Consider the following 10,937-nt stretch of genomic DNA (forward strand, 5'->3'; position numbering starts at 1 on the left):
GCAATAATGACCACATACAAATCTTACTGATTTCGGCAGCAAGCTGGATATGTTATTGGAGTCTGCATCAACAGACCTTTAAAGGGGTGCCAGGTAGGGTGACCAGACAGCAAATGTGAAAAATCGGATGGGGGTGGGGCGTAATGGGAGCCTATATAAGAAAAAAAAAACCCAAAAATCAGGACTGTCCCTATAAAATCAGGACATCTGGTCACCCTAGTGCCAGGAAAGAAATTACAGATGTGTTTGTAACCTTTACAGGCAGCGGGAGCAGCCTTTCCCTTGTCTGCATTCCTTTTTCGGAAGGATGACCCACGTGGAAATGATACAACACCGGTAGCTAAACTGGCACCATTCCTGAAGCTACTCCAAATGATTTCCAGGACTCATGAATCAATCTCCCAACCCATAATCCCACGGGAGTCAAGAGCCCAGACAGAAGAATCCTTTCCTCTTTGTAACTTTCCCCCCGTATAGAAACCCAAAACTTCATTGTAAATATCGGGGTGATTTTTATACTTTATCAGAGGCCTAATTACCAGGGTGCTACACCTGCATATTTTTTCATGGATGCTCAGGTGTCTGCACATTTGTGTCATGACTTGACTTGACCATAGCTAGGCATGGCTTGAGGGCATCCATAGGGACAACAGGGAGAGAGGAAAGGATAGTTCCTCACAAGCTGTGGAGTGGTAGGGAGGTTTCTCCCTGACACTACTGCTACAGATTTAGGCTTCCATATTCCCTGCCGCTACTGCACCTTCACTCCGTGGGAAGGTAATGGCTGGTGGACCTGCACAGGGGCAGGGGTTTCCTGGCCTTACCCTGCTCATTCAGAGTCTATTGACACAGCGTTTTGCAGCCCGTAGAAGTGAGCCTCAGACACCAGGCTGCAGAGACAGCCCTTTGAAGTTGCAGCTTGGGATGGAGCTCAAGCTCTGAAGTCTACGGAATGGGGTGAACTTCCAGGCCCCGCTTCCAACCCTTGCTATATACAAGTGGTTGAAAGATCTAACCAAGAAGCTTAAAAAATCAACTTGCCGCTGCCTCCTCATGCTGACCATACGGCCAGAAGCACAAGAACTGGACTGAGCACTTGTTCTGTGAACAATGGAAGGAATCAATCAGTTCACTGAAAGAGGGGTTTCAGAACTGATGTATGGTGTTCTGTTGGCACAAAGTGCCAGTTCAGAGAATGGGATGTTCCTCACCAAAGACGAATTGTGTCCCTTCACACTTCAGGTGATAGTGCAGCTGTGAACTGTGAGGAAACAAACTTGCTGAGGAAACAAACAGGCAATTTGAAATGTAAGTGCCTGCCAGCTGTAAGTTTCTGTCATGCTTCCAGAGGCAGGCATGACTGCTTTCAAGTGACAAGATTTGGGGCCTAAACAGGAAGTTACAGGTACCTTCAAATGGTCACATTCAGAAGGAATCTTAGCATTTATTTTTACTTTCAACTGATCATTGAAATCATGAGGAAACAAAACCAGACTTGTTGCCTCCTCATTTTGGAACTCTGCTCCCACAACATGGTGCACATTCTGTTATCGGATTTTTTTTTTGACAGCCCACCTACCTACTAACTTTTCCCTTTTGTTTTTTCCCATGTCAGACAATGGTATCAGATGTATTTACTTGCTAAGAAGATGGTTTAAACATCTCTTGAAATAAAAACACAACAGTCTGATTTGGAAAGCTTTTTTATTTTTCTCCCAGGGTAGTTTGGTTGTCTGTCTCTCTCTCCCATTGTGTGGTAAACCCAAAATGCATGATTTTTTTTTTTATGTACATTGTGCCTCATTTGTCACTGCAGTATATGGACCTTATTCTCTACTGCCTTTACACTTGTGAAAAGCACGTGTAAAGTGTTGCCACTGAGGGCTGGGCAGGGCAGGGTGGATTGTTTCATACACTAGAGCTGCAGTTCTCAAACTGTGGGTCAGGACCCCAAAGTGGGTCATGACCCCTTTTTAATGGGGTTGCCAGGGCTGGCATTAGATTTGCTGGGGGCTGGGGTGAAAGCCTGAGCCTCATCTCCCAGGGCCAAAGCTAAAGCCCAAGGGTTACAGGCCCCCGCATGGGTCTGAAGCCCTTGGGCTTTGGCTTTGGCCCCCCTGCTTGGGGTAGTAGGCTTTGGCACTCATGCCTGGGGCTGTGGGACTCGGGCAGGCTCAGGCTTTGGTCCTCCCTCCTGGATCATGTAGTAAGTTTTGTTGTCAGAAGGGGGTCATGGTACAACAACGTTTGAGAAACCCTGCACTAGGGGAATCCCCAGGTGATGTATAGACGATATATCTGCTTGCAATTCACTGCTACCCTGGCTGGCCTCAGTCACCCCACTCCTAAGGGGCATGGCTGGAAGGAAAGGGGTATGACTGAAGTACTGCTGAGTTCTGATCTTGGGGGAGGTCATCACAAGTGATGCAATTCAGAGTAGCCCTGAGAATGTTCTAAATTTTTACTCACGGCTGAATTGGTGGTCAACAGAGTAAGGATCAGAGATCCTTAAAGAGCATTTCCTGGTTCCACTTCTAAATGTACTGTGCATTAAAAGTCCCATCCTGAGGATCTGGCCCTTCAAGCAAAATATTGCATAACATCTTAAATATTTGTATAAAATATATTCTGTGTCCCAGGCCTGAAAAAGGCTTTGTGAAGGATGAAGTGTTGGTTGCAGTTGTCAGAGAAACAGCTTAAGGGAGAAAAAGTTGAGTATTACCTTATAAAATGGGAACTATATTTCATAAAGCAACTTTTATTAGCTGGTGCTGCTGGTCTGACTAGTAATAACCATGTGGGTTTGTAGACTTTTAATGTGAGTTGCTCTTTTTATTACCTGTTGGTTACAAAATGACTGTACTCTGTCAGCTGGGAAATGGAAAGACCTGATTTATGTCATTATTTCTCTTCTTATTCTACTGGGATGTTGATGCTCATAGAGAGTCTAATACAAATACCTGAGAAGTGAAGGGAAATCTTTTTTCTTTGGCTTTGAGATTTGGTCAGGTCCAGATTATGGGACATTCTGGAGGGCATGTTGTCTCCCACAAATTTTGTTTATTCCTGTTTGTGCTTTTAGGGCTGCTGTTCAGAGAATTAGAGAATATCAGGATGGGTATCAAATAGACAAATCTTGAGAAATATATTTGGCAAGTTATCTTCATTTGTTTCTAACTTTATCTGATCATAGAACAATTCACAGGCAAGAAGTCCTCTATGGTCTTCCTATGGGGAGCACAACTTTTCTAGATTGCTTGTGGTAATATCCATTTCCTTAGACTTAGGGGATGGGTTTGAACTCTTTATAGATCCATTGATCATCATGATCTAGAATACTTATTCAAGGTTTATTGATTATTATAAGCAAATCCTCTGGCTATCACCATAATCATGCCAGGCATAATATGCTATATTGCTAACTTCTTAGTAAAAACAACATATCTATTTTGATTTTTTTTCCATTACAGTACCCAAAAGTACCAATATGAATGTAAAATTACATTCACGGTTCTACAGTCCAAGGCTGTGTGGAAGCTATTGCTAAACTGATCGTTGCTACACCATTTGCCTATATACTTCATGCTCTGCTAGCATTAACGTAATCACTTTGTAAAGGTGCTTGGGACTCCTGGATTATGAAAAGTGCTATATTGTATAAAAACAAATTTTAGCCTTTGTAAAACTTCACTATGTACAACACTGAAACATTCTTGGTCCTTTAAAATGATATCAGCATCATAGAACAGAAATAGAATAGATCATCAAGTACATGACAGTGCCTTGATTTGCTTTCTGCTTCGCAAGGATGCAATAGAATAGAATGGTACTAAAAGCTGGTTAGTTGATTTTTTTTAAAAAAAATTCTTCAAAATGCAACAGCTCTTCAGCATACTTCTGCAGAACTGTTTCCAAATAGCTTTGTCATTGTTCTGTCCCAGTAGCAAAGGTTGATATATTAGCACAGGGAACTTTGGATCTCATCAATATTTAATCTGTGTTTTGTTACCACACATCTGTTTTCACTGATAACAAATTCTTCCTTTGAAGTAGACCCTGTCTGCTTGGATTTTGCAACTTTCTGCAAAATAAGTATAGAGTTTTGTAACTTAGCCAGGCGGTACTTGTAGGCATTTTATGTCAATAAGGTGCATTACCCCACTGATATATTGGAACACTACAAAAGGTTTACATAGAATGTTGCAATAGCATAAAAATATGCATGTGGGTTTTTTAAAGATTTGGATTATTTCCATGTGCCATCTGGGCTATGTTATGTCCTCTAGAATACTGCCACTATTTTGCATGTAATCGCTACTTGAAATGTATCTATGTTCCTACAAGTGGTTTTTTTTTTTTTGTACTTTCAGTTCTATTGTGGAGTGCTACAACAACCATGACATTGATAAACTACATCCACAACCTAATGCATATTTCCTTTGCTGCTTCAGGAGATTTTGTTTCTGATTCTTTCAATTTCTTATTTGAATGTAATAGATCTCTTTATTTATGAAGAGAGAGCTACAATTCAGAGCTATTTATATATCTGCTTACCCCATCACCTTAGTATCTGAGTGCCTCACAAACAGTAATCAGTTATCCTTCCATCATGCCTATAATTCCAGGTAGTATTATCTGTATCTTGCAGATGAACTAATGCACAGAGAGATTAAGTGACTTGCCCTAGGTCCCACAGGACATCTGTAGTAGAGTCAGGAACTGAAGCCTGAATCCTAGTCCGGTGCCTTAACCAAAAGGCCCCCTTCCTCCCAATGACTGGATGATATATGGATGCTAAAAACCAATTTAGGAGAGTATGTTGTACAGAAATCCTTAGAGGAATTTTTCTTGCATAAATAAATGTAAAAGCAAGACAATAAAATAGGGGATTGCAAAGTTCAAGATGACTCAGTTGGATTCTCTCTTCTTCTAGATCCATCATGTGCTTCTTAGTCCTTCTCCTGCTGAGTCTTACAGGGAGGGGAAATAATTGAGTAACTTACTTCTTATTAATAAGAGACAAGCTAAATCAAGCTATGATTCATGCTTCCAATTTGTGTCTTATTTTTTGTCAATGGCCAATGAGAGAATTGCAAAACACCACTGACTCAGATGATTTGGAAACTGTGTGTAGTCTTTGTTACAGTTCAGGGCAATTGCACCTGTATTCCCTCTGTGTTGTCCAGCAAGGGTACTTCCTCTAGGCTTCCAGGTCACCAGCCATTGTCTCTCTCCCTTCTGATAAGGCTATTTCTGGGCTTCACAGTACCCTGACAATACAGTCATTTTTCCCATCCAAAGACAGACTGTCTAAGCAGGCCTGCTTTGCGTCTTTCCTCAGACAGTATGCAGAGTGATTGCCACAATTATAAGTTACCACACAGCTGTTTCTAAGCAAGCAGATTTATTCTTAAGGTAAAAGTATTACAGAGACAACATATTAAAAAGAACCTATATGCATGTTAATAAGGTTACCAAAGATGACCCCTCCCCCTCCTTCAGCAAGGACTCTGGTTGGTGATTAGTCTTTCAAACCGCACACAGGGTCTTCCCTGTGATCATATGTTCATCATAGCATTGGCTCAGAACAAGCACTCTGCCTTTGGGGCCTCAGTAGGCCAAACTCCTTCCAACTCTTCCCTAAAGATTGGGGCCCACCCTGGACCTGTATGTTTGCTAGATCAGAAAGGAGACCCTGAGTCAGTTTAAACAGGTGGTTTGTTTTTTTTATCCAAAAATTCTGTTGGTCCCTGGAGAATCCAGTTTGAATTAGTAGATGCAAACCTATCCCAGGCATCACTTCAAAGGGATGATAACCAGAGCCAAATACATTAGCGTACCCCCTCCTCCTCGAAGTTATATGCGATAACACACAAACAATTGCATTTTTAATATAATGGACCCCCAGCATATCAAACTCAGTTCAGTTAGGCTTATCCAGGATATTGCAGTGTATTGTTGTATTTGTCACAGTCTTTTCTTTTAAGGAGGCTTTTCTTTCCCCTGTTGGTCTGACAAGGGCTTACAGTGTGCTTCAGTCATAGTTGGACGTAGTTTCCAACAGCTAGTAGTTAGTGATGAAGCTCTAATTACAACAGCAGTAACTAGGCCCACACTAGAGGAAGCGAGTCCACTCCTGTAAGGAGTTGTCCTTATGGGAGCAGTCCTCACTCAACGTCTGATTTTCAAAGTAGACCTCCAGTTACGCAGGTAGAGTTCAGAGACTGCCACTGAACTACACAGACTGTTTTATGCCCGCAATACACTGCTGGGAAAAGGCATGAAATATGCCTTTAGAATTAAGGGTTCAATTCATTGGGGGCCTAAAGTGGTACCTACAGCCTGGAGCACAGTCTGAAAATCAAACCTGTAAGAATCCTAATGAAAGCAATAAGGCTGCTATCTGTAAATTAGCACAAGCAGGATCAGACCCTGGGAAAAACAGTCAGAAACCTGGATATAAACAGCCAGTACCAGGCATTAGACACCAATGTGGATTGTTTTGTACATTAGAATAAAAATGATTTACCCACAGAATGACACAGGGCACGGTGGGCTTCTATCCAGTAACATCTGTAAAGCACTGAGACATAGAGAAGAGTCCCTACAGAAGAGCAAATTACTGCTACAGGGCCAAATCCTGAAATTATTACTTGTTCTTTTTATTTCTACTGTGGTAGCACCCAAGGACCCTACCTGGGAATCATGACCCCATTGTATTAGGTGCTGTACAGATAACACAAAGTCCCTGCTCCAGGCAGCTCACAATCTAGAATTGGTGTTAGACAGAATTTACTAAGGGAAAACTCTCTATGAAGTCAGTGGGAGTTCTGAGTGGTGGCATCTGTTTATTCATGGATGCTACTGGCTTCAGCCCACTGCGCTCCCCTTGCCTGAGTATGGTTGGAGTAAATTCTGAATAAGGACTTCCAGCTTTGGCGTGATAGTTTTTAAATTAAGCCTAAATATGGTTTTAAAAATACTACTCTATTTCCTTTTTCTCTCTAGGTATTGTCATAGGCACTGTAGTTGATATAGGTTATGTCAATAAGTTGAGGAAGAAGATGCTATCACATACTAAGCTTTCTCTGGGAATTTAAATATTGCAACAGCATCTTAAAAAATTATACTTTGCTTTATCAGCCAACAGGTTTGGACAATCAATGCTCACATTCAAATACCTCATCATGTGAAGCTCTACAGTTTCACATTGGATTATTACAGCCTGAAAGTCTGATGTCTCCTTTGACAAAATTGTATGGATGCATCCATAAAGGTTAATGTTTGTTTTTGTCATGGAGAGGAACAGTGGGATGTGTTATAAGGCAACCTTTGACTTAATAAACTACAGCTGACTAAACTGGGAACTGAGAATAGAACAAAACAGCAGGAACCATTTATCAATGATAAAAATGACTTAATATGTTACTTTGCAGACAACAGATTTCTTTGATTAAAATGATCTTTCCTACCTAACTAATACAAAAGGTATCAAAGCATATGATATGCAAAGAGCATTTTTGTCCAAGACTTCTTGTCCCAGAGTCACAACATGGATTTTCTGTTCAATGGAAATACATTGCTTTTAAGATCATTAGCTGATGAGGATGATAATCATAAAGTGTAGAACTGGAAGGGACCTCACTCGGTCATCTCATCCAGTCCCCTGCATTCAAGGCAGGACTAAATACTAACTAGGCTATTCCTGACGTGTATATCTAACCTGTTCTTAAAAACTTCCAATGACAAAGATTTCACAATTTCCCTAGGCAATTTGTTCCAGTGCTTAACTACCCTGATAGTTAGGAAGCTTTTCCTAATGTCCAACCAAAACCTCTGTTACTGCAATATAAGCCCATTGCTTCTTGTCCTATCCTCAGAGAATGGAATGGCAACATTTATCAGCTTATTCAGAATCACTTTTAACAAGACACCTGTTGGTTAATGTAAGTAATACTGCTGTACTACTAAAAGCAGGAATTCAGAATGAAAATGTTTTGATACTGTCACAAAGGACATTTGGGCCATTATTTTCAAAAATAGGTGCCTACACTGAAACTCTTGGGCACCTAAATAAGTTACCTGATCTTTCAAAAGGGCCAAGCACTTAACATTTCCTATTGACTTCAGTGAAAGCTCAGACCAAAGATTTAGATACCTAAGTACTGATTTAGGAGCAGGGTTGCTGGAACAATTTTTATAGTGGGGGTGCTGAGAGTTATTCAACCAATCTGTAAACCCTGTATGTGGTGGAATCCACTTTGTGCAAGGGAATGTGGCAGCACCCTTAGTTCCAGCACCGATGTTTAGGAGTCTATCTGCAGGAAATCTTGGCCTTGGCTTTTTCACATGAAGCATTACCACAACTGCTTTTTGTGTAACTTCAGATTGTTTATTATCCCCACAACATGTTTTCTGTTAGCCTAAATATCATTAATAAAGAGCCTCAGTAATATGATGCTGCTCATTAAATTCAGAGAGCTCCTAGGGAACTTCACTTCTGCAGTCGTATAATATCATACTGCCATGATGTCCTGCTATGCAGAACATGTTTGCCGTTCCTGTATTTGTATAATTTTCATAGAACACTACACTTCTCAATACTCGCCTCATAAAACTCTTGGCCCATGTTTCAAGCACTCCACAGCTGGCCCCTTGAGAGGACAAACCAAGCCAATAAGCCTGACTCCCAAAACCACCCGCTATCTTTCTTTCACATGTGCCCCTATTCCTGCTGAATCTGTAGAACTAGAGCTAAATCCTTCACAAAGCAGAACTTCTGTCCTCTGCACAGCTCTATACTGAGCGTTATCTTCTCTATTATAGTGGATATAATTTGTTTTTAAATAAAAAAGGAATGTCCTACTTCAAACCCTTTTTTCGGGGAGGAGGGCAGCGGTGGTTCCTCTTATCTCTAATGTTCAACACTCCTATCAGTAGCTGTAGTAAAGGCTTGTCTTGCCTTTTAATTTCATGTTTTGGTGATCTATGATGCTTTCTCACTCTCTTTTGCTGGCCTTGGCATTCTGCACAGACACAGTGACTAGATAAATCACAAACCCACAACTTGGGCATGGGACACAAGAACCTTACTCCTTCAGTTCCAAAACCACAGGCCTCTACCATATGAGATAAAGGACATTGCACTAGGTGGCAGCAGTCTTTCATCCTACCTGTGGGCATGCCACTTGAGGACAAGCTCATGGGCAAATCCATTACTTTACAATCTGCTACTAATGTGTTGGGTTCAACCCACAAAGTCTTGAATGCTTTGGAATCTGTGAGACCACCATACTCCCTCTAAGATGCTAGTACACTTGCCAACAGCATTTCTGGAGATCTGATTCCCTTCCCTTCCATCAACACATATCAGGAGAAGTCAATGGAGAAACACCAGTGCCCAACTGTTGGGTCTGTCAGAGTGAAGCTGAATATTTCACAGAGGATTCTTTGACACCGGAGTGGGTGTTATTCAATTGCCTGAATTCTCAAAGTATAATTAGAATATCAGTTACAAGATACAAGGTTCCTTCCAGTGTTTTCTTGCCTCTGGTCTCAGAAGGTTTGGATATCTAAGTTTAACACCAGCCAAACACATGGGCAGTTTAGAGAGAATCTACAAAAACATTTGCTGAAGCAAACAAATGAATCTAAAGGTCTGCAGCGGAATATGGCTATGATATAAATGGGAGTAGGTTCAGACTCCAAGTCTGGCTGTAATATTAATGGTAATAATGAATGGTTCCAAACAGGATTTAGCTGTTACAAAACACCCATAATAAAGGGAAGATGCAAACTTCACTAATGATATAAATTAAATGCAAGGAACTCAATCCACAATCATTTCAGAAAGACCTGCATCCAACTGGAGGCCATCATAACTGTGTGGTTCATGGTACCAAATACAACTAATAAATCTAAAGACAGCAGCCGAGACAAGCACTTATTACTAAATCAAGGAGAACAATCTCTGTGCAGTCCTGGGTCAGCCATACTGATTAGAATTAATTAAAATTCTGATGATCCATGTGGCTCTAAAACAGAATGGATACAACTTAGGAAGTATCTTAAGTGAAGTAAGAAAGGTTAGTAATGGCATGATAATTAACAACGTCTCGTGCTATATTTAAATTTTTTACCCTTGAAATTTTCATGAAAGATTTCAAATTTGCTCACAGTTTTCAAGTAGCCAAAGAGAGATTAATTATATGGTTTAAGACTATTGGTGAACTGATTCTGATAAAAACTATATGGATTCCATGTTTACAATATGGGATGGAGGAATTGATCCAGATAAAATAAGAACTGACTGAAACTTCCAAATCAAGCCCTACCTGAATCTTTTTGTTTGGATAACTTTTTAACTTCTCTTTTAATAAACAATGATAATAAACCACTTTGCCTCTTCATTTCCTGATTTCAGCTGGGACAAGAAGCAAGGTGAGATAAAGCAGCCAAACTTTTGACTATTGCTGATACAAACAGAACCTCTTCACCATTGGATTTTGCCTATGTCTAGAGCCTAAGAAAAATATTCAAAAACAATTGTGAGAGGAACACTAGAGATCTAGCCTGGAAGCTGTTGATCTGGGCTATAGGATAATTTCACGCAAATCATCAGCAAGAAGCAAATTTTACTAACCGAGATCAGAGTTACCAGAATACAAGGAAATATAAGATAAAGTCAGATCGCTACAGTTTGTCAAACTGGAAGAAATGTTTATCCCAAGTATCTTCCCTTTCAATCTGAAAAGGCTAGGACTAAAATTTGTGGCAAATCTTGTGATGCCTAGGAACAACTGGGAGGATGGATTAAGAAGAAAATTAATAGTCTGAAATAAGGATGCAGAGCAATTTCTTCATTTCAGCATCAAACGCAAATAGAAGCCAGCCTTAATTTTCTTTTAGACACCTTAATTTGATTCTTCCATATCTAC

At 40.5% G+C, this 10,937-nt stretch overlaps 1 long non-coding RNA gene across 2 annotated transcripts in view; it reads left to right on the top strand.

Moving 5' to 3' along the window:
* Window positions 1-1,645, top strand: part of LOC140895022 (uncharacterized) — a 47,438-nt gene extending 45,793 nt beyond the window's left edge. For both annotated transcript variants that reach the window (XR_012154041.2, XR_012154040.2), the window contains one exon: window positions 262-1,645. This is a non-coding gene — a long non-coding RNA (uncharacterized LOC140895022). The remainder of the gene's footprint in view (window positions 1-261) is intronic.
* The last annotated feature ends 9,292 nt before the right edge of the window (window positions 1,646-10,937 follow it).

Source organism: Lepidochelys kempii, chromosome 10, assembly GCF_965140285.1.
Source record: "Lepidochelys kempii isolate rLepKem1 chromosome 10, rLepKem1.hap1, whole genome shotgun sequence".
Classification (NCBI taxonomy): domain Eukaryota; kingdom Metazoa; phylum Chordata; order Testudines; family Cheloniidae; genus Lepidochelys; species Lepidochelys kempii.